We start from the raw sequence: 26,399 nt of genomic DNA on the forward strand, positions 1-26,399 counted from the left end.
GTGCCGCCTCGGAGCCAGCGGGCGGGCGGGCGGCGCGGGCTGAGCGCTCATCCCGGCGGGCGGGCGCGGGGCGCGGGCGCCCACCTTAACCCCCGCCGCGCCCACCGGGCTGGGGATGCCTGCAGGGATGAGCCCGCACCGCGCCCACTCCGCTCCGTCCCGACACCCGCGCCAGCAGCCGAGAGAACGCTGCGCCCCTCGCAGTGGCTTCCCCTGCGGAGGGGTGAGGTGGGGGGAGCGGGGAGGGAGAGGGGAGGGCGGGAGAGGGAGTTCTGGGGAAAGCAGCAAATTGAAAACTGACACCGGCACCTTTCCTCGCCGATGCCAGCGCAGAAGTTTTCAAAGCCCGCCCTGGAGAGCTGAACTACCCTGCCCACGCCAGGTGGGCACCGGTGTGCCCGTCCACCGCGCTGCGGCCGGCTCCCCGTCCAGCCGAGTCCAGCCCTGACGGCGCGCTGTCCTGGGCCCGTGCGGAGGCGGAGTGGACCCACCTCCGAGGACCCACCTCGGAAACGCCCGTGCCCCTCCACTGGACGCCTGTCCCCAAAGTGGCAAATCTCAATTTCTCCTTAAAACGCAGCATGCAACATTTGTCCCAGTCCTACACTTTATCGTGGTAAAAAGCAGGGACTGGCAAAAACACAGGAAGATCCTAAAAAGTAGTAGGACTGATCCCCCTAAAACCCCTCACAGGAAGTGGCACCGCAGTGGTGCTGGGAGGTGACTCGGGGCTCTTGGAGACCAGCCTCCCAGTTTCTTTGGTCTCGGATTTGTCTCTTTCCGCTCTAAACCCCAGAGCTCCGCGTCCCTTGGGCCCCTCGGGAGGCCTTCTCTGCTCCCCTGGCAGAAGCCTCCCCGTTGTATTCTAATTTAATGGTTGCTATGCGCATCTGCTCTACTGAATTTTTTCTCAAAGCCTTTTGTTAAATTAGACCGGACTCTGCACAATTGGCAAAATGAAATTTAATTCAAAAATAAGCATTAAGCTCTTATCGTTTATTACTTTAGTTGCTGAAGGATACAAAGGCATACTACTTGCTTTCAGTTCTGAGAGACTGAGCACAAATAAATACCGCCCCATTCCCCATTCTAAAAGGGTTAGACCACATATATGTGTAGGTCTAAAATTTTTAATTAGTGCATCTTACCTAGAAGGGAGAATACTTATCAGTAATTGTATCGGCTGTAGTGAAACATATATAGTCATATGCTGCTTATGAAGGGGGATACAGTCTGAGAACTGTCTTTAGGAAATTTTGTCATTGTGTGAATATCCTGATGTGTACTTCCATAAACCCAGATGACATAGCCCACCACACACCTAGGCTGTGTGGTAGAGCCTATTGCTCCTAGGCTGCAAGCCTGTACAGCATGCTACTGTACTGAATACTACAGGCAACTGTAACACAATAGTAAGGATTTGTGTATCTAAACCCAGAAAATGTGCAATAAAAATAAAGTACAAAAGATTAAAAAAAAAAAAGGTACATCTATACAGACATTTACCACCGACGGAGCTTGCAGAACTGGAAGTTGCTCTGGGTGAGTCAGTGAGTAGGTGGGGAATGAAGGCCTAGGACATTACTGCACACCACCATAGCCTTCATAAACACTGTACAATTAGGCTACCCTAAATTTATCAAAACACATTTTTCTGTCTTCAATAATAACTTTAGCCTACTGTAACTTTTTAACTTTATAAACGTTGAATTATTTTAACTTTTTGACTGTTGCATAATAACATTAGCTTAAAACACAAACATGTTGTACAATTGTATAAAAATGTATTCTTATATCCTTATTCTAAGCTTTTTTCCACTTTTTTCTAACTTTTAAATTTTGTTTGCTAAAAACTAAGACACAAATACACACATTAGCCTAGGCCTACATGGAGTCAGGATGATCAGTATCACTGTCTTCTGCCTCCACATTTCCTCACACTGGAAGAGCTTCAGGAGCAATAACACGCATGAAGCTGTCACCTCCTATGATAGCAATGCCTTCTTCTAGATACCTCCTGAAGGACCTGCCTGTGGCTATTTTACAATCACCTTTTAAAAATAAGTAGCAGGAGCATACTCTAAAGATAAAAAGTATAGTATAGTATACATAAAAACTAGTAATATAGTCATTTATATTTGTTATCAATTATTATGTACTATACATATTTGCATGTGCTAGACTTTAATGGGATGGGTAGCATAGTAGGGTTTGTTTACACCAGCATCACCACAAATGCCTCAGTAACACTTTGAGCTAAGACATTAAGATGGCTACAGTGTCACTGGAGTATATTAAATTTTAGTTCCACTGTAATCTTTTCTATACCACTGTCATATACGCGGCCTGTCATTGACAGGGCATTGTCATGCAGTGCACCACTGGGTTAGGTCCTTTCCAGAAAGCAGGTATGACAAAGGCAGCAGTGGGGTCCACCTCTCATCCATAAGCTCCTGAGGTACAAGGCTTTGGGGAGCTGTGATGCAGAGAGGAGAGGCTGGGGGCTCAGGGAGCAGCCCCACAACCTAATTTGGGATTTCCTCCTAGCTTTTATGACACGTGTCTTTTCTCAAGACTTGAGTGAACCTGGGTTTCCTGATTGACACTGTACTTCAACCTCTCAGCTCTGAGTTCTAGTCTAGTATCACCAGACGGGAAAGGCTCTTTTTCATACTTTAACTTGTGGAAAGCTGAGAACCTGAGGCCGGGCTTATGATTTTCTTCAGTTGCAGAGTTTGGAGCTTGAACACAGGTGGCTGGCAGCCGTGGACTTGGCTCAGGCTTCCCCTCAACGCCCGCAGCTCTGCCACTTGGTTGTAGAGCATTCACATCCCTTCCTCTCTCCTGGACCTGCTGGTTCTATTGCTTCTCAGGAGACGAAAATGGGGCAGTTGCTAAATCAACTCATAAAAGATTGCTTGAGACAGAAAGAGTTATTAAGGACAAAGAGAAAGGCTAGGACAGCATGAGATTCCCCATAGGAAAAGAATGGCTGAGACAAGTAAAGAAGAGCAGCAGAGATGGGTGGAAGCGAGGCGTAAATTTTCTTAACAGTATATAATAAGTCTTGCTCTTGTGAAGAAATAAACCAAGTTTCCCATTTTTTGCACAGCTGGCTCCCCTGAAATAAGGTATCTGGAGTCCTAAAGAAGAGGGCCTGTGTCTATTTTCTTCTGTAACAGCATTTCCTAGCTCAGTATTTCTGAGTGAATAAATGGGCTCAACTCACGGGCTAGCAAATCAGAGAAATGACTGCAAAGGTTGCATTTCATGTGAATCTCTGTGAGTCTTCAGTTGTGTGGGAGAGAGTTCATTCCTCTGTAGGACACTGCTGTGGACTAGTGTGTGCATTTATAGAATATCAAGCTGAGACTAAATTGAAATTAGAAACAGAAAATGAGTTGAGGTTCACAATGAACGAGGACTAAGTAGTTTCTGTCAGAACTTTTCTAGGAAATGCTTGGCTGAGTGTCATGACAAGGTGGCCCCTAGTGAAACCCTCTTAGATATGTGGAAACATATATAAAAACAAATTAACATCATGACTAACAGTATCCCTTATTGGAAATGCTTGAGACCAAAAGTGTTTCAGATTTTGAATTATTTTAAATTTTGGAGTCTTTGCATTATACTTACTGTTGAGTATCCCAAATGTGGAAATCTCAAATTCAATATGCTCCAATGAGCATTTCCTTTGAGCGTCATGTCTGTCCTCAAAAAGTTTCAGATGTTTGGATTTGGGATGCTCAGCCTATACTACTTCTGAAGTTACACTGTCTGTTCAGATACTGACTTGTCATCTCTCTAGCTGCCTGGCTGGTACCCAGGAATACCTATCCCACCTATGTTACAGGGTTTGGGGTTTGTTGAAAGGTACCTGGCATGTTTTAAAATCAAGGCTGGTAAGATGACAGACACAGAGACAACTGCCTTGAAAGATGAGTATATTCCTTGCAGTTCCCAAGAGGAGGGGCACACCATGCCATGCTGGACCACATGGGGATGCACCAGGGTTGGTCAGGAGGCAGAAGGAGTGAGAGGAAGGCCTAGCACAGGGTCTTCATTGTGATTTCCATGGAAATAAATGGGGGAGGCAAGGTAGGCAAACTTCAGCAAGCTTAGGATTACAAAGTTTGAATATTTCTGGTAGGCTCTGTGTTAGGGCGGTGGGGGTGGTTCTCATGGTTCTGTACTTGGCCCTGGGGTGATCTAGGGCAAGGCAATGTTGATGTGGTGTGTGAGCATTAGAGAAATGTTCGGGGTATGGGTTTTGAATGGATTGGTGTTCTCATAAAGGGCATGGCCACAGGCAAGTATTTTATCATCTCTAGGAATGAGCTAGCCCTAGGAGGGACAGTCTTCCCAGAATTAGCAAGACCAGGATATCAAAGCATTATAAAATACAGAACATAAAAACATGATTAATATAAGCGACAATTAGTGAGATAATGCATGCGACATATCACCAAAGGACTGGGCACATTGGAAAATTTAATAATCATGAATTATGGTTATACAGCAAAACTCCCATTTTCACATGATAACAATTTGTGACATGAAAAAAGATGTGAGTAAAAGGTTATAAATGCCCTATGTACAAACTAGAGGTTCTGCTCAGACCTACGGAAGTCTCGTTTATGACAATATGTAACAGAAAATGCAAAGTTGGATCCTGATTACAGGACTGTAATGATCACAAGAGAGACCACTGGCTAGCCAGAGAAAAGTCATTATGAACAGGCTTGAGAATAGGAATCCTTGCCAGAGGGAACTTTCTCAGGTAGGAGAAAGAAGAGCAAAGAAAGCAAAGAGCTGTAAAGAACCCTGGGGATTTCCGGGTCAGAATTCAGGTGACTCTAGCCACTTAAAACTGACAGCTGGTATCTGCAACCTGGAGAAGATAGAATGTCCCAGAGAAGCTAGATGAAAAGTAAGGCAACCCACCTGGGAAAAACACCTGTAAAAAGTCTAATCACATTATTGCATTTCAAATTGGCTTAAATAAGATTGTGGGCCTATAACATTTATTCCTACGTGTATGTGGACTGTCTGGTGATGGAACATAGCTTGTGACACTGAAGAGATGCATCCTGTGAGAAGCAGCTGAACGATGGTGCATACAACTCACGAACCCACAATTATGGAGAAAGACAAAGGGCAGGTGGGCCTTGTCAGGCAGCGACTTCTGTTCAGAACCTAAACTGTCTTGGCTGCCAGAGCTGACTGCTGAGTACTGCTGCTGCTTTGGGTATGGATGGATACTTCCAAACAGTATCCTGGGCTGTGAAAACTTGTGGCAGGACATTATCTGCCTTATAGTCTTTGACAGATCAGTCTCACACAGAGGGCGATAACCAAGATGAACAGTCAAAGAAAGAAACCAATTAAAAAATGACAAAAAAGTAACACAATTTTTACTTATTCATTTATGAATTCATTAATTCTGTAAATATGTGTCACACACCTATTTTATGTTGGACAGGGTTCTAGGGACTGGAGATGCAGTAATTAATGAGATCACCTTTATTACGTGCTTTTCTGCAAGGGTGTGTGAGCAGTGTTGAAGAAGGGGGAAAGAGACCAGAAAAAGTAAATAGATGCAAATATTTAGATTGTGCTACAAGCTATACGTTAAAAAAAGAAGTGTGATGGTGTGGGAAGAGTGAAAAATGAAACAGCCAGGGGAAGCCTCTCTGAAGAGGGAGCACTTGACCTGAGTCCTGACTGATCAGCCGAGTGAAGGTTGGAGCTGAGCAAACGAACACCATAGGGGCATATGGCAGAGGTAGCCCGCTAGACCCAGGGGCAGATCAAGGTGCAGCTGCACTGGGCCTTGAAGGCCACAGTCACTGTTTTAGAATTGATTCTAAGTGCAGTACAATAACTTTGGAAACATTTCAGTAGAAGAGTGACAGGATGTGATTGATAAAATTTCGCAAGTCCCTTTGACTGCTGTGTAGAGGACTAGATTGCAGGGGTACAGAGTGGAAGCAGAGGGCATGACAGGAACGGCGGAGGCCAGAAACGATGTCAGTGGCAATGAAGAGAGAGAATTATGGAAAGGCGAAGGGTGCATTTCTGAAGAATAGTAGTTAGGACTTCCTGAGATTTGAGATTGAGAAAAAGAGAGAGCTTGAGGAAGATTTGGGTAACTGGCTGCATTTTACAACTACCTGTAACGAGAATGATGCCATGCCAGAAGGAATGGGTTTAGGGAAGAGGGAATTGAAGAATGAATAAAGAGTTCTGATTAAGTTGTGAAGCTATCACTTCTATGAGACAGTCAAATGGAGACATCAGGACGACAGTGGGGGAAAGAGATTTGAAGCTTAGCATGGAGGACTGAGGGTGATGTTATTGTCTCATTGAAAGCTTGCTTTCCTAATTACCATAAAAATAGTGATAAAGCTCTGCTGTGTGCATTTTTGGGAGGCGGCGTATTATCCGTGAAACCCTCAACCTGAATCTAGAGGCTCTTCTGCCTTTGTCGGTAATTTGGAAATAGGCCCCTTCAGCCAACCCTATGAGACGTAACCTATTTCACTCCATTTAGTCGTCTCTTAATATTTCCCCTCTACTTGGTCACAAGTTATCTTTTGGGAGTAGACTAACATTGTGTGGAGATGAGGCCATGAAGTTTTCACTGTTTTTAAGAAAACAAGAAAATGCTGCTCACTGACCCTTAATGTGAGTCGTAGGACTTGGGTTTGAGACCTCGGCCCGTTTTGACTTCGCTGCTGTGATCTAGGTGGACTGTGCCTGTGCTCTAGAGTGCAGCAGGGAAGACCAGAACAAACACAGGGCAGTCAGGCGTCAGTCCGAGCCCCACCTCTGCAGCTCACTCTCTGTGGGACTTTACACACGCTCCCTCATTCACTCATCTTACAGCTGCCACCTCTGTAAATGGAGACCACCATAGCAACGAATCTGTAGAGCACTTGTGAGGATATGTCTCAGTCAGCTCAGGCTGCCATAACAAAACACTACAGACTAGGTGGCCTCACAGAAGTTAGTTTTCTCACAGCGGCACAGGCTGCAAGTCTGAGATCAGGATGCCAGCGTGAACGTGCTCCGACGAGGGCTCTCTTTCTGGCTTGAGACAGCTACCTTCTTGCTCTGTGCTCACATGGGGAAGAAACCTCTCTCTGTTCCTAGAAGGCCACCAATTCTAAGGGATTAGGGCCCCATTCTTCTGACCCCTTTAACTTTAATCACCTCCTAAAAGCCGTATCTCTAAGTAGAGTCACATTGGTGCTTAGAGTTTCAACATACGAATTTTGGGGGCCATGATTCAGCCGACATCAGTGTTAAGTGAAATACTGCATGTAAAGTAATTGGCATCGTGCCTGGCACTCACTAAGTCCATAATAAATGCTAGTTATTGCTGCCTACAGAAAGAGGCCTAACTCCCCATTGTCACAAGTTTCTTCTCTGAAGTATCTCTGTGGGCAGATAAGCTGTACAGAGCAAGACACAAAAATGCCCAAGGTGTCCAAAGGCTTTTTCTCTGTGTGTGTATACAATAAAAGAAACAAGACAGGTTTCTCTCCGATTTTGAAGAAGAGGTCACTTTAGAATTAGAAGTTGCCTAAAAATGAAAAGGCTTCTGTGGTTATTAATAAGCTTTTCTTTTGCCCTGGAGGGGCTGTCCAGATGATAGCTATTGGAGAATCTGGGATCACACAGAAATATCTGAATTTATCTAATAAAATTTGTATTCAGTTATAAAAGCAATTTCAAACTGTGTTATTCATAAATAAGGAAGACTTACAGCTTGTGTTTATCTGAGAGAAGATTGTACCCAGCTGTTCTATGTGTATATTAGGGAGACATATAAAGTGAGAAGCCTGGGTTTGATGGGTGTTTGTATGACAGAAACCTATCTAAGTCAGTGTGGACCCAGTGGAGTGGAGTGACCGAGAAGACATGGTGGCTTGAGCTGTAGTGAACTCAAAATGTGTTGTGGTGAACAGAGTGGTAAGAGGTGACTGGGGCTTCCGTCTTTAGGCTAAGAAAGTCACAAGAAAGGGAATCACATATCACAGAACATACCACTTTGGATGAGACACAAGTACTCTCCTCTAAAAAACCCAAACCAATCCCTATATTACAGCTGCTTGCACAATTAATGCAGGAAATCCATGTGGAATCTTGCTTCTCATTCTTGCTTGCACTCTTCCAAAACTGATGCAAATACACATTCAATGGTTTTCCTAGTCAGCTGCTAACCTAAGGTCAGAATTCAGGCCCCTTAAATCTCAACCTGTTCCTCTTTTCCATCACAGACCACATGACATCCTTTTCAACCTAGAATGCATCTGCCTGGCCTGATGGAAGGAACCGGCATTGTGCATGAATTAAAACGCCTGGCTTCCAATCCCAGCTTTGCTACTTCCAAGCAGGGCAATCCTCTGAGTTTGTGTCCCCTCCTCCGTGAGCGGTGTGCACAAGAGCTTCCTCACAGGACGGCTATGAGCACGACGATGCATGTGAAAGCGCCCTTCCCAGAGCCTGGCATGATGGCAGCTCGCGATGACGGGGGATATTCAATTCCTTTTTTCCATCCTTAATGCCAGAATGAAGTAGGCAAAACCAAAGCAAACAAAACAACAAAAAATAACCAAGTAGATAAACAAAAGTAACAACATGACAACAAAAAAACTTTAAAATAAACAGGCCAACCTAAGGCACATAAGATTTACACTGTAAAAAGATACCTGTGAGGTCCCCCAAGGCTTAGAGAGTGATCTGTGGAGAGCTTTAGAATCTAAGGAGTGTAACAATAGCCCCTAGCCGACTCTTTTTCCTTCCAAGTTTCTGTGTGCATTGCATGCATGTAAACTCTCTCTCTCATTAGAATTGCAAGGTCCCAAGAACAGAGTGTTTATTTTGTTCATCCCTGATTCCTCCGCTACAGACCAGGGCCCAGTACAGAGTAAGTACTCAGCAAATATTTGCCGCACGAGAGAACTGGTGTCCACTCTCCACAGTTTGCAGAAAGTCCGTGAAGCTGTCAGCCAAAGATCCAATGCCATTCGCACTAAGGAACTCTTTTAGTAACCGTCTCCTTCCCTCCTTGGCCCCCAGTGCCTCGACAATGGGGAAGCACAGGCGTCAACTACATTAAAGCATTTCATTCTAGAAAGGCTGGAGACCCCTATAAAGGGACCAATTTCCACAAGTCATACAATAAAATCAGCCTCATTACTTTATAGTCACACCTCATATAGTTCTATAAATCAAATAACAAAAACCATTATATTGAGACCTACAAGCCATAAAATGTGTTTTTTAAATGTTCAGTACCATTATTACAGTCTTACCCCTCCCCAGTCTCACTACAGTATCTAACAGAATGACCATGACAGATGGAAAATGGATTCTTCCTCCCCAGGGAACCCAGAGTGTGGAGGAGAGAATGCCGCTGGAGGTGGGCTTGCCGGGTTCTAAATTTGGACCTGCCCTCTGAGAGCTGGGGGTCCCCAGCAATGGACCAGGCTTCTCTGAGCCCAGGATTCCTCCTTGGTTGGATGGGAGAAATAACACTTTTTTATTTAAAGAACTGAGCAAACCGTATGTAAGGTGGCTTGCAGAGAGCCTGGCACATAGGCGGTACTCCATGAGTGGCTGCTCCTTACTGGGCTGTACATGTACTTCCTGCTAAAATGAATCTGATTTTCTGGGTCTTAGAGAGGAGCTAGAACTTGTGTTTTGTAGAATATGTCAGTTACTTGAAATAATATCTGTCTTGCCAAACTTTTTTTTAATATTGTTCATTTATTTTGTTGACTAATTCACTACTTCAAACATTCTTTCTTGTTCTTTGTTTGTTTGTTTGTTTGTTTTGGTGGGAGGACCAATGGTCACTGACCGTCTAGGCATTTTGCTTGGCCTGAAAATCCAAAGAACATGATGTGTTACCTGCTCTCAAGGAGTTTATAGTCTAGTAGAAGAAATAAATCAGGTATCATAGTATGGTATGATAAGATTTAAAATAAAAATATGTACAGTATGCTACAGGATCTCAAAACGAGGCCGTTAAAATTAGATCAGGTTCTTGGAAAGCTGCTCAAAGGAAAAGACTCCTCAAAGGAAGAGTTCACTTTTAAGGACTGAGTAGGACTGAGACTGCCATGTGGCTTCTGATTTTGGCAGATGAGTGAACAGCGTTACCAATCCCAGAGTCATAGTAAGAATAGTTGATACTGAGTGGAGGGCAGGGCGTTAAACACTGAACTTGAGGTGCTGGTGAAACATCCAACTAAAAATGTGCTGTTGGCATTTGGATATTTTGGTGTTGAGTCTGAGCAAGAGACAATGTTTACAGTGATAGATTTTGGAATCATCTTTGCATACATGGGAGCTGAAGGCCTGGGTACTAATGAAGTCACTGAGCAAGAGCAGGAGTGAGAAGAAACGAGGCATTAAGTGTGAATTCTGAGCAACACAAACACATAGGGGTAGGAGGAAAAAGAGCTCATGAGGGAGCCTGAGGAGTGGCCAGAAGAATAGAAGGAAACGCAGGATCAGCGCCCACACAGAAATCAGGGAGGACACCTTTCAGAAGAAAAGAGCGGCCAGCGGCATCCACTACGAGAGGATTCAGGCTAGCAGAGGACGCACAGCCATGCTTTTGATCTGCCACAGTGGAGGGCACTGATGAATTCTGCAGAAGCTGTTTTACTGCTGAGGCAGCAGGAGTGAGGCAGTGGTGAGCTGAGGAATGAGTGGAACCTCAGGAGTGGGGAAAACAAATGTGGTCCAGGGTGTCAAGCTTAGCTGTGAAGAAATGCTGGACGGAGATGGGGGTCTGGGGGAGGCTGGTACTGTTTTGTCTTATTTCATCTTCAGCATGAGAGTCCTGAATACTTTTTTAATGTGTCTGAAAGTTAAGAGCTCCTTGAAGGTGTTGTACAGCTGCCTGTGTTCATCACAGCATTTCGTACACTGTTGATGATTAAAGATATATACAGGATGAATTGTTTAAGGTCAAAAAATTTCCATCTCTGGACCCATTCAGATGCAGACCAACCAACCAATATTTAAAAAATAGTGACAGTTGTCATTGTCATCATCATCATCACCATCCTACCAGCAGCTCAGACACTAGAACACACACCTGACAGATGCTATCTAATGTAATCCTGTTAACACCTCTATAAGGAAGGTATTATTTGATAAAGCAATATATAGAGAAGAAAGGTTACTCCTAGTCATTTCTAGAAGTGCAAGGTAGAAAATGCTGAATCTGGCTGGGCGCGATGGCTCACGCCTGTAATCCCAGCACTTTGGGAGGTCAAGGTGGGCAGATCATGAGGTTCGAGACCAGCCTGACCAACATGGTGAAACCCCACCTCACCTAAAAATACAAAAATTAGCAGGGTGTGGTGGCGTGCGCCTGTAATCTCAGCTGCTCAGGAGGCCGAGGCAGGAGAGTCACTTGAACCTGGGAGGCAGAGGTTGCAGTGAGCTGAGATCCTGCTGTTGCACTCCAGCCTGGGTGACAGAGCAAGACACTGTCTCAAAAAGAAAAAAGAGAATGCTGAACATTTTCCTAGTCCCCTCAAGGTTCATTGCTGCATTACCAGCACCCAGAATAATCCCTGGCATATAGTAGGTTTCCAGTCAATATATATTCAATTAATAATAAAAATAATTATGTATTTTTAACCCATACCCTCCAGTCTCACAGATATCATAGCTATTCAAGATTCATGGACCAAATATTAAATAATCAAAGGTATTTGTCCACATTTGGACACTGGATTTTATCAGTGGCAAATTAGCTAGAGGTGGAGAACAAGAATTAGAGTGACTCAGTTTGTCTTGCTCTAACGCCTCGGTGCCCATACACTACTGATGTTGGAACACACTGTTATTTACATGGTGAGAAGTTAACCACGGTGGAAAAGCGGGTAGCCATACCAAGTAGCTAACAAGCAATGAAGATGAGCTGTAGGTATTAGGATTCTAATCAATAAATCATAGCCAGATTTATCAGAAACATAGCTTGTGATTTACATAATTATTGTGATATATTGTAACTCAGCTTAGAGAGCAAGCCTCTCATAACGTATGTTTACATGACAGTGCCCCGCCTTTATTCACAGACACTCTCAGGATCCCTCATATGCTCTTGTGTTCTGGGCATGCTTGACACAGTATTTTTATTGTAGGTTTGGACCAAAACCTCAAACATTTTGGTAGAAACCCACAATAAATTGGGTTTTGACCAGATTGGATTGGACAGTTTCTAAAATTCTGCCAGGCTATGTGCGTTCTCACCACCACACTTATGTTAGACAATAGTATCCGGGATCTGTCTCTGACTAGCCTCTTTTCGTCCACTAATGCCCCATACCCACTCCTTAACCCAACACTGACATTGTATTCTGTATTCGACCCTAAAAGCTTTCTTCTCCTCCAAGCAACTCTCGTTTCCTGTCACCTGGCTGGATGGAATCAGTTTTACAAAGATAGAGTCAGGAAAAAATAAAAAAAGGCCAGGCATGGTGGCTCACAGCTATAATCCCAGCACTTTGGGAGGCCAAGGTGGGAGGATTGATTGAAGCCAAAAGTTCAACGCCGGCCTGGGCAACATAGCAAGATTCTATCTCTACAAAAATTTTTAAAAATAGGCAGATGTGCTGGCTCATGCCTGTAGTCCAAGCTGATTGACAGGCTGAGGTGGGAGGATCACTTGAGTCCAGGAGTTTAAGGCTGCAGTGAGCTATGACCATGCCACTGCACTCCAGTCTGGGCAACAGAGCAAGACCTTGTCTCAAACCAAAACCAAAACCAAAACCAAAACCAAAACAAAACAGTCCCTCTGGGTCATGAGGCTCAACATTTCCCATGATGGCAGGAAATGCAGTTCAGAGGACTGGGAAGGAAGGAGATGGAGAATCCATTGCTCATCCTCCTTCCTTTGTCCTCCAGGCATTAGAAAGTCTCCAGAAAAAGGGGGTGAAGAAAATGGCAAAGAGGAAGCAAAAGAAAAGGAAAGAAAGGGGCAGGAGCATAACACGGGAGAGAAGCAGGATGGGCCCGACTCTCTTATATAATCAGGGTTCTCCAGGGAAACACGGCCAAGGGGAGATTTTATAGAGATAGAGCCCAAGACAGAGGTAGAGATAAATAAATTTATACAGTTAAATACATATTTATTTATAAATAAACACACATACATATATATTGTATGTACAGGCACATCTCGTTTTATTGTGCTTTGCTTCATTGTGTTTTGCAGATATTAGGTATTTTACAAATTGAAGGTTTGTGGCAACCCTGCATCAAGCAAGTCTATTGGCACCATTTTTTCTGTCTCTGTGCCACATTCTGGTCATCCTTGCAATATTTCAGACTTTCTCATTATATCTGGTAGTGATCAGTAATCTTTGATGTTACTATTTTAATTGTTTTCCGGCACCATGAGTTATGCTCATGTAAGACAGGAAACTTAATCAATAAATATGTGTGTTCTGACTGCCCTACCACCCAACCATTCCCCAGTCTCTCTCCTTCTCCTCAGGCCTCCCTATTCCCCGAGACACAAAAATATTTAAATTAGGCCAATTAATAACCCTACAAAGGTCTCTAAGTGTTCAAATGAAAGGAAGAGTTGCACATTCCTCACTTCAAATAAAACTCTGGAAATGATTAAGCTTAATGAAGAAGACAGGTTGAAAGCCAAGATAGGCTGAAAACTAAATCTCTTGCACCAAAGACTTAGTCAAGTTACAAATGCAAAGGAAAATTCCTGAAGGAAATTAAAAGCGCTACTCCAGTGAACACACAAATGATAAGAAAGCAAAACAGTCTTGTTGCTGACATAGAGAAGGTTTTGGTGGTCTTGATAGAAAGTCAAACCAGCCACAACATTCTCTTAAGCCAAAGCCTAATCCAGAGCAAGGTTGTAACTCTCTTCAATTCTATGAAGGCTGAGACAGGTGAGGAAGCTGCAGAAGAAATGTTTGAAGCTAGCAGAAGTTAGTTGATGAGGTTTAAGGAAAGAAACCATCTTTATACATAGAAGTACAAGGTGAAGAAGCAGGTGCTTATGTAGAAGCTGCAGCAAGTAATCCAGAAGATGTAGCTAAGATCATTGATGAAGGTGGCTACACTCAACAACAGATCTTCAGTGTAGCTGAAGCAACCTTGTGTTGGAAGAAGGTGCCATCTGGGACTTTCATAGCTACAGAGGAGAAGTCAATGTCTGGCTTCAAAGCTTAAGGACAGGCTGACTCTCCAGTTACGAGCTAATATAGCTGTTGACTTTAAGTGAAAACCAATACTCATTTATCATTCTGAAAATCCTAGGGCCCTTAAGAATTATGCCAAAGCTACTCTGCCTGTGCTCCATACATGGAACAACAGAGCATGGATGACAGCATATCTGTTTACAGCAGGGTTTACTGAATATTTTAAGCTCACTATTAAGACCTACTTCTCAGGAAAAAAAAAAAAAAAAAGATACCTTTCCAAATATCACTGCTTATTGACAATTCACCTAGTTACCCAAAAGCTCCTATGAAGATGTACAAAGAGATGAATGTTGTTTTCACGCCTGCTAACACAACCTCTATTCTGTAGCCCATGAATCAAAAACAAATTTCAACTTTCAAATGTTATTATTCAAGAGACACATTTTGTAAGGTTATGGCTGCCATAACTAGTGATTCTTCTCATGGATCTGGGCAAAGTAACCCAAAAACCTTCTGGAAAAGGTTCCCCATGCTAAATGCCACTCAGAACACCTGTGATTCATGGCAGGAGGCCAAAGTATCCACATGAACAGGAGCTTAGAAGAAGTTGATTCCAAGCCTCATGGATGACTTTGAGGGGTTCAAGATTTCAGTGGAGGAAGTAACAGCAGATGTGGTGGAAACAGCAAGAGAACTAGAACTAGAAGTGGAGGCTACAGATGTGACAGTCCCACAATAAACTTGAATAGATAAGGAGTTGCTTCTCATGGATGAGCAAAGGAAGTGGTTTCTTGAGATGGAAACTACCCTTGGTGAAGATGCTGTGAACATTGTTGAAACGACAACAAAGGATTCAGAATATGCCATAAACTTAGTTGATAAAGCAGCGGCAGGATTTGAGAGGACTGTCTCCAATTATGAAAGAGGTTCTATTGTGGGTAAAATGCTGTCAAACAGCATCACTTGCTACAGAGCAATCTTTCGGGAAAGGAAGAGCAGGGCACAGTGCAAGGGATTAGATGGCACAGAGAGTGGAAAAGAAAGTGGAATGCAGAGAGGCCAAAAATAGCTCTGTAAGCATCATAGTGATTCACAGGGCTTCCATTTACCTACATCTACTTCAGAAAAAAAATCAGGATCTACACACTATACAATACTACTATACACAGGCTCAGATTTAGAAGTGGCTCCTTAAATCTGGGAGGCAGAAAGGAAATTGGAAAGAGAGAATATTTCAGGACACACCCTGCTAACTTGGCAGCCTGAGAAGGAAAAACACCCAAACCTGTCTCATCTCACACATAGTAATCTCAATTGTTCTTTCAAAATGAAATTGGGTGATTGCCTGTATTATGTTCCAAAATGGAACACCGTCCAAAACACTCACTGTTACAGGGCAAAACTCCAATCTTCCATTAAGAAATGGAATCTGGGAAACATATTTGGCTCTAAAACAGCTTAAACAGGTGCTTGAACCTCTTGACCTTGACCACAAATATTGAACTGGGAGGTTTAAAACACGAGAGAGAGAATTTAAAATTCACTACTCCTACTACTGCCACTGTTAATAATAATAATAAAGAACGTAGTGAGTGCACGCAGTATATCCAATTCTAAGGTAAATGAATTACACGCATAATCTCATTTAGCTGGCCCAACAATCGTAACTTTATGTGTAGAAAACTGAGGTCCAGGATAAGATTAGACTATCAAGAGTCAAGATCTCCCTCGAAAGCCCCAGTCCTTCCTTTCTTACCATGGGCACATCGGAAGTTTGCTGTGTTTAGTACAGAGAGAATCCCATTTGAAGAAAGTGGGAATCCCACGTGTGTAAAAAGCACAACTGTTGTGATGGAAATGGGAGGTTGGGGCGAGGCCAGGAGCGGGGGCTGCGGATGGTGGAGGTCAACAGGGGAACAAAAACTGGAGGCAAGGCAGGGTCCCTGCAAAAGCACAGGCTGCTTCAGTGGAGAGTAAAGCAGGGCTGTGAAATAAAACTGCCTCTTCTGCTCTATTTTCCACCATCTCCCTCCCCCTCTCCATCTGTCTGTCTCTTCCCTTTTCTCTCTCCCTCTGTCTCTTCTCCCTTTGCAAATCTTCTGCTGCTAATTTCCATCCGACACGTTTATGAATTAATTCCAACACTTTTCTCTCTCTGTCAAGATATCCCGCTTTCGAATCTCCCCCACCCTTTGGCAATGTGCACATTTCATTCCCCACACTGTTTTCCCGACAATTCCCAGATGTGGTGATTTGGTCTGACATCTTCGTGTATGCAATCAACCCGTGTTACTGGGGCCCCGAAGAGAACACTGGAGACTGGGTCTGCAGCTGGACAACCTTGTAACTGGGGTGAGGCTGCAGTGATGCTGAGGACACAGCGGGGCTGAGGGGAGAAGCAGCAGGGATGGCGAGGAACACCCTCCCCCTTGCTGCTGAATCCAGCAGCCTCCATCTAGAGCAAAGCTGCCAGATTCTGAAAAAGGGCATGAGTGACTTTCTTCTTCAAGTAGCAAGGGTCTGTCAGAAATAAACCCTCAGCATCCTCATTTTAATTAACGGAAAACTAATAAATACTGCTGGGCAGGGAATCCCAAAAATAGTTTTCCTGGAGATCTAGAAACTGACACAGACACATGAGGAGCACCCTGAGCTGAGCTGCAGCCCAGCGTCTTTTCAGCTTCGAAACAGGATGTTTCTAAGCACATGGACACAGCAGAAGAATGGATTCTAAGATTTTTACATCTTAAATTTAAAAAGATACATTTTAAGGATAAGCAGCACAAAGATCTGTGTAGCTCTAAAGAGCACGAGATATAAGCAAATAGTGTATAGAGTGCCTGACATGGCAGTTCTGGATACATATTTGAAAGATAGTCTCAATGATGGGTGGATGATGGACACATTTAAGGTAGAAGAGTCAAGCGATGCTATTTGTAGATGTGGCAAGGGGAAGAAAAGTCAGTGCCAAGCACACTGATGTGAGATGTAATTCTATTACCTAAATAAGTGTGAAGAATGGTAAATATAAATAGGCTCACAGGGCCGGGGTGCATAACTGAAAAAAATCATAGTTTCAGACTTGGCAGAAGTTAGGTCAGCTCTGTGGCCTTTAGTTTCCTCATCTGTACAATGAGCCCCTTTGATTGATGATTTGCAAAGCCTCTTTCAGATGTAAGAGCCTACAGATCCCTGGCCATTGCCGAACCACTGGCCTTTCTAGGAAAATATTGACATTTCCATCTCTCTCTGCATTAGCCCCTGTTGCTTCTGCCTTATGAAAGGTCTTCCTCTGCCAGCCAAATCACAGGTCTTGTCTCTAAGGTCAGGCTCAGAAGTTACCTTCTCTGGGCAGTCTCCCAGTTTCCTCTGCAAAAGCAATCCCTCTGTCTTCTGGATGTCCTCAGAATTCTATCCTCCGCACTGTAATCTTGTTACAATATATTTGACCTCGTTGAGTCCAGGACACTTTCTCTTTGCTACTATATTGAAGTCTTTCTCTATTCTCAGTACCAAGCACAATGCTTGGCAAAGAGGCCACGCTCAATGCGTGTTTGCTAAATGAATGAGTGTGACACTTTTCCATAGGAGGTCCGTTTTCATCCTGGCATTTGTTTTAACTGGATGCTTGTAACACTGTACAACAGAGGCCCAAGGAAGCTTCTTGATGAATCATCTCAGGAAGAAAACTGAGCAAGGGGAAAGCATGGCACAGAAACCAGCCCCATTACCTCAGCCAATCCCAGCCCGGGCTCTCTCTGCCTGCACACCCTCCCCCATCGTCATGAACACAGCATCTGCAGACCAAGAGTGTGCCTGGGAACTCACATTCCTTTGCAATTAGCAAGCTCCCACATGGTAAACAGACTAATTTTGCCTGTGCATCATCAGTTTGCCTAGTCAGTGATTTCCACTCAGAGCTTGAGGAAAAGATTTTAAAGTCTAGACCGTCGTGTGAGAGAACAGAAATTGTGGACCAAAGGAAAACCCTGCTATTATTCTCATATTTGTCACAGAGGGGCACCCAGTTAAAAACATGTCATTTATTTCTTTAAACACACTTCCTGAATGGGCAAGTCTGTGTTTAAAACCACGTTTCCCACTGACCCCAGCCTTGGCTGTGCTCTGTACCATCCCCATCTTCAAGCCCTCCTCTGGGAAAGAAGGCTGTGACTAAGGTTGTGGGAGGCACTATTTGGATCCATTCATGGGCGGGCACTTCACTGCATTTGGGTTTTCAGTCTTTGCTGTATTTCATACAATATTTACTTTACACCAGGAGCTCTCCAACTTAGCTTTTTGCTTCAGCACCTCCAACCTCAGAAGCACTTCATCTCCACCAGCCTGCCTTCCCCCAGTAGATAAGAAGACAAGACACAGACTGTTTTCTCTGCCAGACAGAGCAGGGGGCCTGCTTGACACAGCACAGAGGAGTCTCTGAATGGGGACCTGCAGCTGTGAAGCCTGACACCACCCCTGGGCTCCAACATGGGAAACTGGCATGTCATTATCTACTCTGCCACTAGAACCCCAGACGCATGCAGGGTGGCCTTCAGGTTACTTTGAAAATCGCTGTGTCATAGACTTTAGGATCTGGAAGGGGCCTTAGATGCCATTTTTGTAATGCGTTAACGTTAACATCTCCCATGTGCAATTCCCAACTCATGGCCAGCCCTCAGGTTCTGCTCAAAGATTTCCAGGAACACAACAATCACTACGCCACAAACTGTCTTCAAATATTGACTGGTGGGCCGGGTGTGGTGGCTCACGCCTGTAATCCCAGCACATTGGAAGGCTGAGGCGGGCGGATCACGAGGTCAGGAGTCCGAGATGAGTCTGGCCAATATGGTGAAACCCCTCTCTACTAAAAAATACGAAAAATTAGGCAGGCGTGGTGGTGCGCGTCTGTAATTCCAGCTACTCAGGAGGCTGAGGCAGGAGAATCGCTTGAACCCAGGAGGAGGAGGTTGCAGTGAGCCAAGATCGCGCCACTGCACTCCAGCCTGGGTGACAGAGCGAGACTCCATCTCAAAAAAAAAAAAAAAAAAAAAAAAACTTGGTAGCACTTGCGGTGAGGATGTTCTTCCTGCTTCCACTTCCTTCACCATTCTGATAGAGAGGAAGAGAAAAGTGAGGAAGCAGAGGGTGCCCAGGTCTAGGTTGTCAGCAAATATTAGCTCTTCTTCCTCTCCTTATTATGATATTATTATTATTAATTGTTGCTGGTCTTATTTTTTTTTTTGTTTATTATTATTCTACATTCAGACATTGTCTCTGTCCTCATTCTACCTATATCCTAGGTGCACGTTAGGGTTGGGCATCTAAGATTTCAGGGCCACCAGCTGCTTCTCGAACCCTTCTGTAGTTGGAATTGAGTTTAGTCGTTTCCTCATTCGATATCAGTTCAGGTGAGTGAATGTATACTGCAGGTCAAGCTTGCGCCCACTCTGCAAGCAGCCATTGTGTGGAGGAGGGAAGCCTCCGGAGGCTGGCAGAGAAATCCTTCTGTGCAGAACCCAGAGGGCAAGACACACCTAATGGCGCTGTTGAGAGGAAAGTCAAAGTCCAGGAAACACCTGAAGGTGTAGAGGGAATGGCAAAGGAAGTGAGAGAAGGAGGATACATGGGTAAAAGAGAAGAATCTTTTCTGTGTGTGTCTGAATCATGCTGACTTCAAACACACATGGGAATATTATTTGAAGCAACAGAGAGAATCTCCAGTTACAAGCCGGGTGTGCCATCTTCATGATGCTGCTTTTCATAGTAGACATGTTATGTAACAGATGTTAGCATGACATATGATAAGAGCTTGGACTTTGCAATCAATCCTTCAGATGTGGGTTCAAATCCTGGTTCCACCCCTGAGTAACTATGAACTGAAGATAAATGCCACAACCTGTGTGAGCCTTATTTTCTCATTTGAAAAATGAGGATGATAATGGCCCTACTTGGCTAGGAAGTGATTGCATGCGAGAGTACATAAAATGTCTGGAAACGTTTGTTAAGAAAGCCATTTGTTCCTTCTCAACCTCCGAACCTGCTCACCAGTCCTCCCTGTTACATCCTACCGCTTCCTCCTGCCCAGTCGCTACCTTGCAAGGCTCTGCCAAACTTCCACTTCTCCATGACCTTACAGTTAGCACCGGGGTCCTCTGATCCCCTCAGCAGGCACATGTGGATGACACATTTGGACAAGGAATACTGGGTAATACTACTACCTGCTGTGTAGATTCTATCATTCCTTTATGGGGGCCAGAGAGGAAGCTGTTATACGCCCATTTTGAAAATGAGAAAACTGAGGCTCAGAAAGTTTATGTGACTTGCCCAAAGCCATGAAGCAGAAACTGGTGGATTCAAACCTCGGTCATTGACTTCAAATCTCTGCATTCCTTATATTGCAACACACTATATTTTGCATCTTTTTTCCTGAGATGTTATTCTTATGTGTCTAATTAGACAGTTTGTGTCTTTGGAGATAGTAACTATTTTCTATACTTTTCTGTATCTCTCACTACATGGGTGACACAAAGTAGGAAAATAATTAGATAAGCAGAGTCCAGATCTTCACCCTATCACTTGTAAGCTGCACAGCCTAGGGAAGTTTATTCATCCTCGTCGGCCTCATCTTCCTCATCTGGAAATAAGTACTGAAGTGTTACCTCTTCTGTCATTTCTCTCTCTCTTTTTTGCAGGGAGGAGGAGGAACAAGAGTTTGTAAAAGTTGGTGTTAATTCTTCTTCAAATGTTTAATAGGAATCACCAGTGAAGCCATTTGGTCTTAGGCTGTGTTGCGTGTGTGGGAGATTTTTAAATTACTAATTAAACCTCTTGCCTATTTAGAGTTTCTATTTCCTCTACAGTCGGTGTTAGTAGTTTGTGAATTTCTAGGAATTTAGCTATTTCATCTAAGTTATCTAATTTATTGGCACACAATTTTTTTTGTTTTGTTATTGTTGTTTGTTTGTTTTGTTTTTGAGACAGTCTCGCTCTCTTGTCAGGCTGGAGTGCAGTGGTGTGATCTCGGCTCATTGCAACCTCTGTCTCCAGGGTTCAAGCGATTCTCCTGCCTCAGCCTCCCAAGTAGCTGGGACTACAGGCAAGGGCCACCACGCCCAGCTAACTGTATTTTTAGTAGAGACAGGGTTTCACTATGTTGGCCAGGATAGTCACCATCTCTTGACCTTGTGATCCGCCCGCCTTGGCCTCCCAAAGTGCTGGGATTACAGGCATGAGCCACTGCGCCCGGCCAGCACAATAGTGTTTTATTATTATTCTTATTTCTGTGAGGTCATTAATAATGTCCCTTCTTTTATTTTTAATTTTAGTAATTTGCATCTTTTCTTTTTTTTCATGTTCAGACTAGCCAAAGGTTTGTCAATTTTGTTGATATTTTCAAAGAATCAATTTATAGTTTCACTTATTTTCTGTACTATTTACATTATGTATTAATTTCCACCTATCTTTATTATTTTCTTTTTCTGCTTTAGCTTTAGTTTACTATTTTTTCCCATTTTATTGAGGTGGAAGGTTAGCTTATTGATTTGAAAATTTTTCTCTTTTTAAATATAGGTGTTTGCACCTAAAAATATGTCTTTAAGCAATGCTTTAACTGTATTTCGTATGTTTCTCTATGTTGTGTCTTTATTTTCATAGGTTTCAAAATATTATCTAATTACCCTTGTGATTGTTTTTCTTTGATTCATTGGTATTTGAATGTGTTAATTTCTACATTTTTTTAATTTCTCAATTTTTTGTTATTTATTTCTATTTTAGGTTTATTATGGTCAGATACTACACTGTATGATTTTGATCAAGTCACATGCTATACTTTCTATTATTTCAATCATTTAAAGTTTATGAAGACCTGTCTTATGGCCTAGCATCTGCTGTATTCTGGAGAATGCTCCATATGTACTTCAGAATAATGTATCTTCTGTTGTGGTCGAGCGGAGCGTTTCATGGATGTCTTTTGGTCATATTCTGTTGTGGTCGAGCGGAATGTTTCATGGATGTCTTTTGATTATATTCTGTTGTGGTTGAGTGGAGTGTTCCATAGATGTCTTTTGGTTATACTTGGTTCATCATGGTGTTCTTGTCTTCTGTTTCCCTGTATCATCTGCTTAGTTTTATATATATTATTAACAATGAAGTATTAAAATCCCCAACTATTGTTGTTGGATTGGTTATTTCCCTCTTCTTTTAAATCAATATTTGCATGGTATATTTTGAGGCTCTGTGATTTGTTGCACTTATGTTTATAACTTTTGTATATTCCTGATGGATTGACCCTTTTATCATAGTAAAATGTCCCTCAATCTGCCGTAAATTTTGTTGTTTTAAAATATATTTTGTGAAATAGCCACTCCAGCATTTTAATTCCTGTTTACATGGAATATATATTTTTATTTTTTAAAGTTCAACCTATTTGTATCCATAGATAGTATGTAGTTGGATTTTATCATTTTTATCAAGTCTAACAATCTCTGCCCTTTGATTGAATTGTGTAATCTAGTCACATTTAATGTTACTAGTGATGTACTTAGATTTACTTTTTTACTACATGGCACACGTCTTTTTTGTTCCTCTATTTGTCCTTTGCTGCTTTCTTCCATATTATATGCAACATTTCAATCCCTTTAATATTAATAATTTTTCACTCTATTTTATTGAGATATTTTATTAGTGATTGCTCTAGGGCTGACTGTATATGTCTTAACTTATCAGAATCTACTTCAAATTTATACTTATTTAGTTTCAATGAGACACAGAAATATTCCTTCTATATAGCTTTATGCCCTTTTCCCACTTTTTGTTTCTTATACATATTACAACTGTATTGTTACAAACCAACAATACATTTTTATAAACTACTATTTCATTAATTATATGACTTTTACAGAAGCTGACAAAAGAAAGGAAAACAAGTATTTATAGAGTTGATTGTATTAACCATCTTATTTGCCATTTCTTGTTTTCTTTATTTGACCCTGTGGAATCAAGTTACCATCTGGTGTTATTTCATTACTCTAATACAAGTTTGGGCCCACCTACCACTTTTACTGCTGTTATTGTCAGATAAATTAAATTTCTGTATATTATAAGCACAACAATACAATTATATACATATCGCTTTCTACAATTGTTTTCTTAAATCAATTAAGAAAGGATTATAAAAGGCATTTTATTTTTAATTATTTATTTTAACTATAAAAGGCATTTATACTGCCTTTTATAATTGCATAATTACTTTTATCAGTAATATTTGCTTTTTTGTATCAATTTAAATTATTCTCTAGAGTCGCTTTCTTTCAGCCTAAAGACTATGCTTCAGTATTTCTTGTAAGGTAGTCTGCAACCAAGGTTTCTCACAGTTTTTGTTTGCCTAGAAATATCTTTATTTCATCTTCATTTTTTTAAAATTAAGGAATTAATGTCTTCAGAGTATGGTTAGGTTCACAACAAACTTGAAACGAAGGCACAAATGCAGAGCCTCCCTCATCTGTTACAATTGCTGAACCTACACTGATACATCATTGTCACCTACAGTTCGTAATTTTCATTAGGGTTCACCTTTGGTGTTCTACATTCTATAGATTTGACAGATATATATCGACACATTTATCTTGTATGGATTTTGTTAGGTTTCTAGTTAAGTATTTTATTTTGGTGGGTGCTGATGTAAATAATATTGTGCTTTTAATTTCAAACTCCACTTGCTCATTACTGGTACATATGAGAGTGGTTAAATTTAGCATGTTTACTCTCTTAGTCTGTTTTTCTGTGGCTTATAATGAAATATTTAAAACTGGATAATTTATTTTTAGAAACAAAACATTTCTGACAGTTTTGGAGGCTGGAAAGTCCAAGGTTAAGGGCCACACTTAGTGAGAGCCTTCTTGCTGGTGGGGCCGGGCATCCAAGGAAAGGGGGATGAGCGTGCTCGCTTGCATCTCTCTTCCTCCTTGAAATTCTCAGCTTCAAATAGTATTTTTTTTTTCTCTTTTCTTCCTCTTGTTATAAAGCTACCAGTACTACCCCTATGTAAACCCATTAATCCATGAAACCACAAATGAATTAGTCCATTCATGAGAGCAGAGCCATCATAACCCAATCACCTCTTAAAGTCCCCGCCTCTCAATCCTGCCACATTGGCGATTAAATTTCAACACGAGTGTGGGAGAGGACAAATAATTTAAGCATATCATTAATCTTTTATCTTGCAATCTTGCTATGACTGCTTATTAGTTCCAGGAATTTTGTTGTTGTTGTTGTTGATTCTTTCAGATTTTCTATGTGGACTATCATGTCATCAGCAAATAGATTTACTTCCTCCTTTCCTATTAATATGCTTTTCTTCCCTTTTCTTGTCTTGGACTTCCAGTACAATGTTTAAAAGGAGTGGTGAGAGAGGACATCCTTGCCTTGTTTCTCATCTTAGTGGAAAAGCTTCTAGTTTTCACCTTCATTTTATAAATTCATGGTTTTATTTTATTTTTTATTTCCATAGGTTTTTGGGAACAGGTGGTATCTGGTTACCTAAGTAACTTCTATAGTGGTGATTTGTGAGATTTTGGTACACCCATCACCAGAGCAGTATACACTGAACCAAATTTGTAGTCTTTTATCCCTCACCCCCTTCCCACCCTTTCCCCCGAGTCCCCAGAGTCCATTGTGTCATTCTTATGCTATTGCATTACCTTCATTTTTTAACGTTAGTTTTGCTTGATAAACTATTTTTCATTGACTCTTTCAAAAATACCATTTTAAATGTGTCATTCTACTGCCTTATAGTCTCCATTGTTTCTAATGAAATGTCCTCTGTTAATATTATTGGAGAGTCCTTGGATGTGATAAGTTAGCTTTCTCTTGCTGCTTCCAAGATTTACTTTGTTTTTGTCTTTCAGCCTTTTCTCTATGATGCTTATGGGTGTGGCTGTTTTCACATTTATCCTACTTAGAGTTTGTTAAGTTTATTAGATGTGTAGGTTAATTTTTTTTTAGCAAGTTTTTGAAGTTCTCAACTTTAAATATTTCTTCTTTCTCTCCTCTTGTTCTGGGACTGGCCCCTCCCCCCACAACCCCGCGCCCCGGCCCCACTGTGTTTAAGTTGTTGTACTTAATGGTATCCCATATGTCCTTGTGGCTCTGTTCACTTTTCTTCACCCTTTTTTCTCTGTTTTTCTGATTGCATACTTTCTATCAACATATATTTAAGTGCATTGATTGTTTCTTTTGCTAGTTGAAGTTTATTGCTGAGCCCCTCTCATAATTTTTTTAAACTTAGGTTATATTTTTCAAATACAAAATTACATTTTGCTTCTTTTTGGGCTCAATTATGTCTTATCAATATTCTCTATTTGATGAAGCTTTGTCATCATACCTTTACATTATTTCATTAAGCATGATTCCCTTTAGTTTTTTTTAACATATTTATTATGTCTGTTTGAAGCCTTTGTTAAATCTGACATCTGTGGCCTCTCACAGGCAGTTTCTGTTGCTGTATTTTTTCTTGTGAAAAGTCACACTTTCCTGATTCTTTTCATGTCTCATAATTATTTTTTTGTTGAAATCTGAATATTTTATATAACAATTTCAGCAACTCCGGACACTGACCCTCCCCGCTCTCTCATTTGCTTGTTTGTTTAGTGACTCATCCATTTCCCTCTTCATGGTTTCCAGGTCATGGTGCCGCCTCAACTTCTACCTTAGAGGAGCCAAGTGCATCAAGGTCCCTCCTCTTTCACATATCCTTCATTAGGTGTTTTCAAAATACATTTTCTTCACTTTTAAATTCATTTTACTGTTTGAACATCCTCAAAGAATTATATAGGCACATACAAAATATTTTATTTATACTTAGAGAAGTTTTGCCTGAAGTCTAATTACCCTTTTGGGAAGGCTGTGTTTGAATATGGAGAATCATACAAATAAAAATGCAAAGGAGAGAAATATTAGGACAAAAAAACCAAAACCAGCTTTTCCTTAATTTAAAAGAAGATCAAGCTATTATAACAGTTTTTGAAAAGTCCAGTATCATATTTACTTGATTTTGCACATACCAGGCTGATCTCCTTTGGAATCTCGTAGCATCAGTGCCTATAGAGTATATTTCAAATTATTTATTGTGGCATTCATGGTTCTTTATAATAAAAACTTTACTTTTTTCCACCTATGAAAAATTTATTTTTAATAAAG

General features: G+C 41.8%; 1 protein-coding gene across 3 annotated transcripts in view; it reads right to left on the minus strand.

The window, feature by feature from the left end:
• OPCML (opioid binding protein/cell adhesion molecule like) overlaps nucleotides 1-26,399 on the minus strand; it is a 1,153,441-nt gene that overhangs the window by 541,126 nt on the left and 585,916 nt on the right. The window lies entirely within an intron of this gene.

This window comes from Macaca thibetana, chromosome 14, assembly GCF_024542745.1.
Source record: "Macaca thibetana thibetana isolate TM-01 chromosome 14, ASM2454274v1, whole genome shotgun sequence".
Classification (NCBI taxonomy): Eukaryota; Metazoa; Chordata; class Mammalia; order Primates; family Cercopithecidae; genus Macaca; species Macaca thibetana.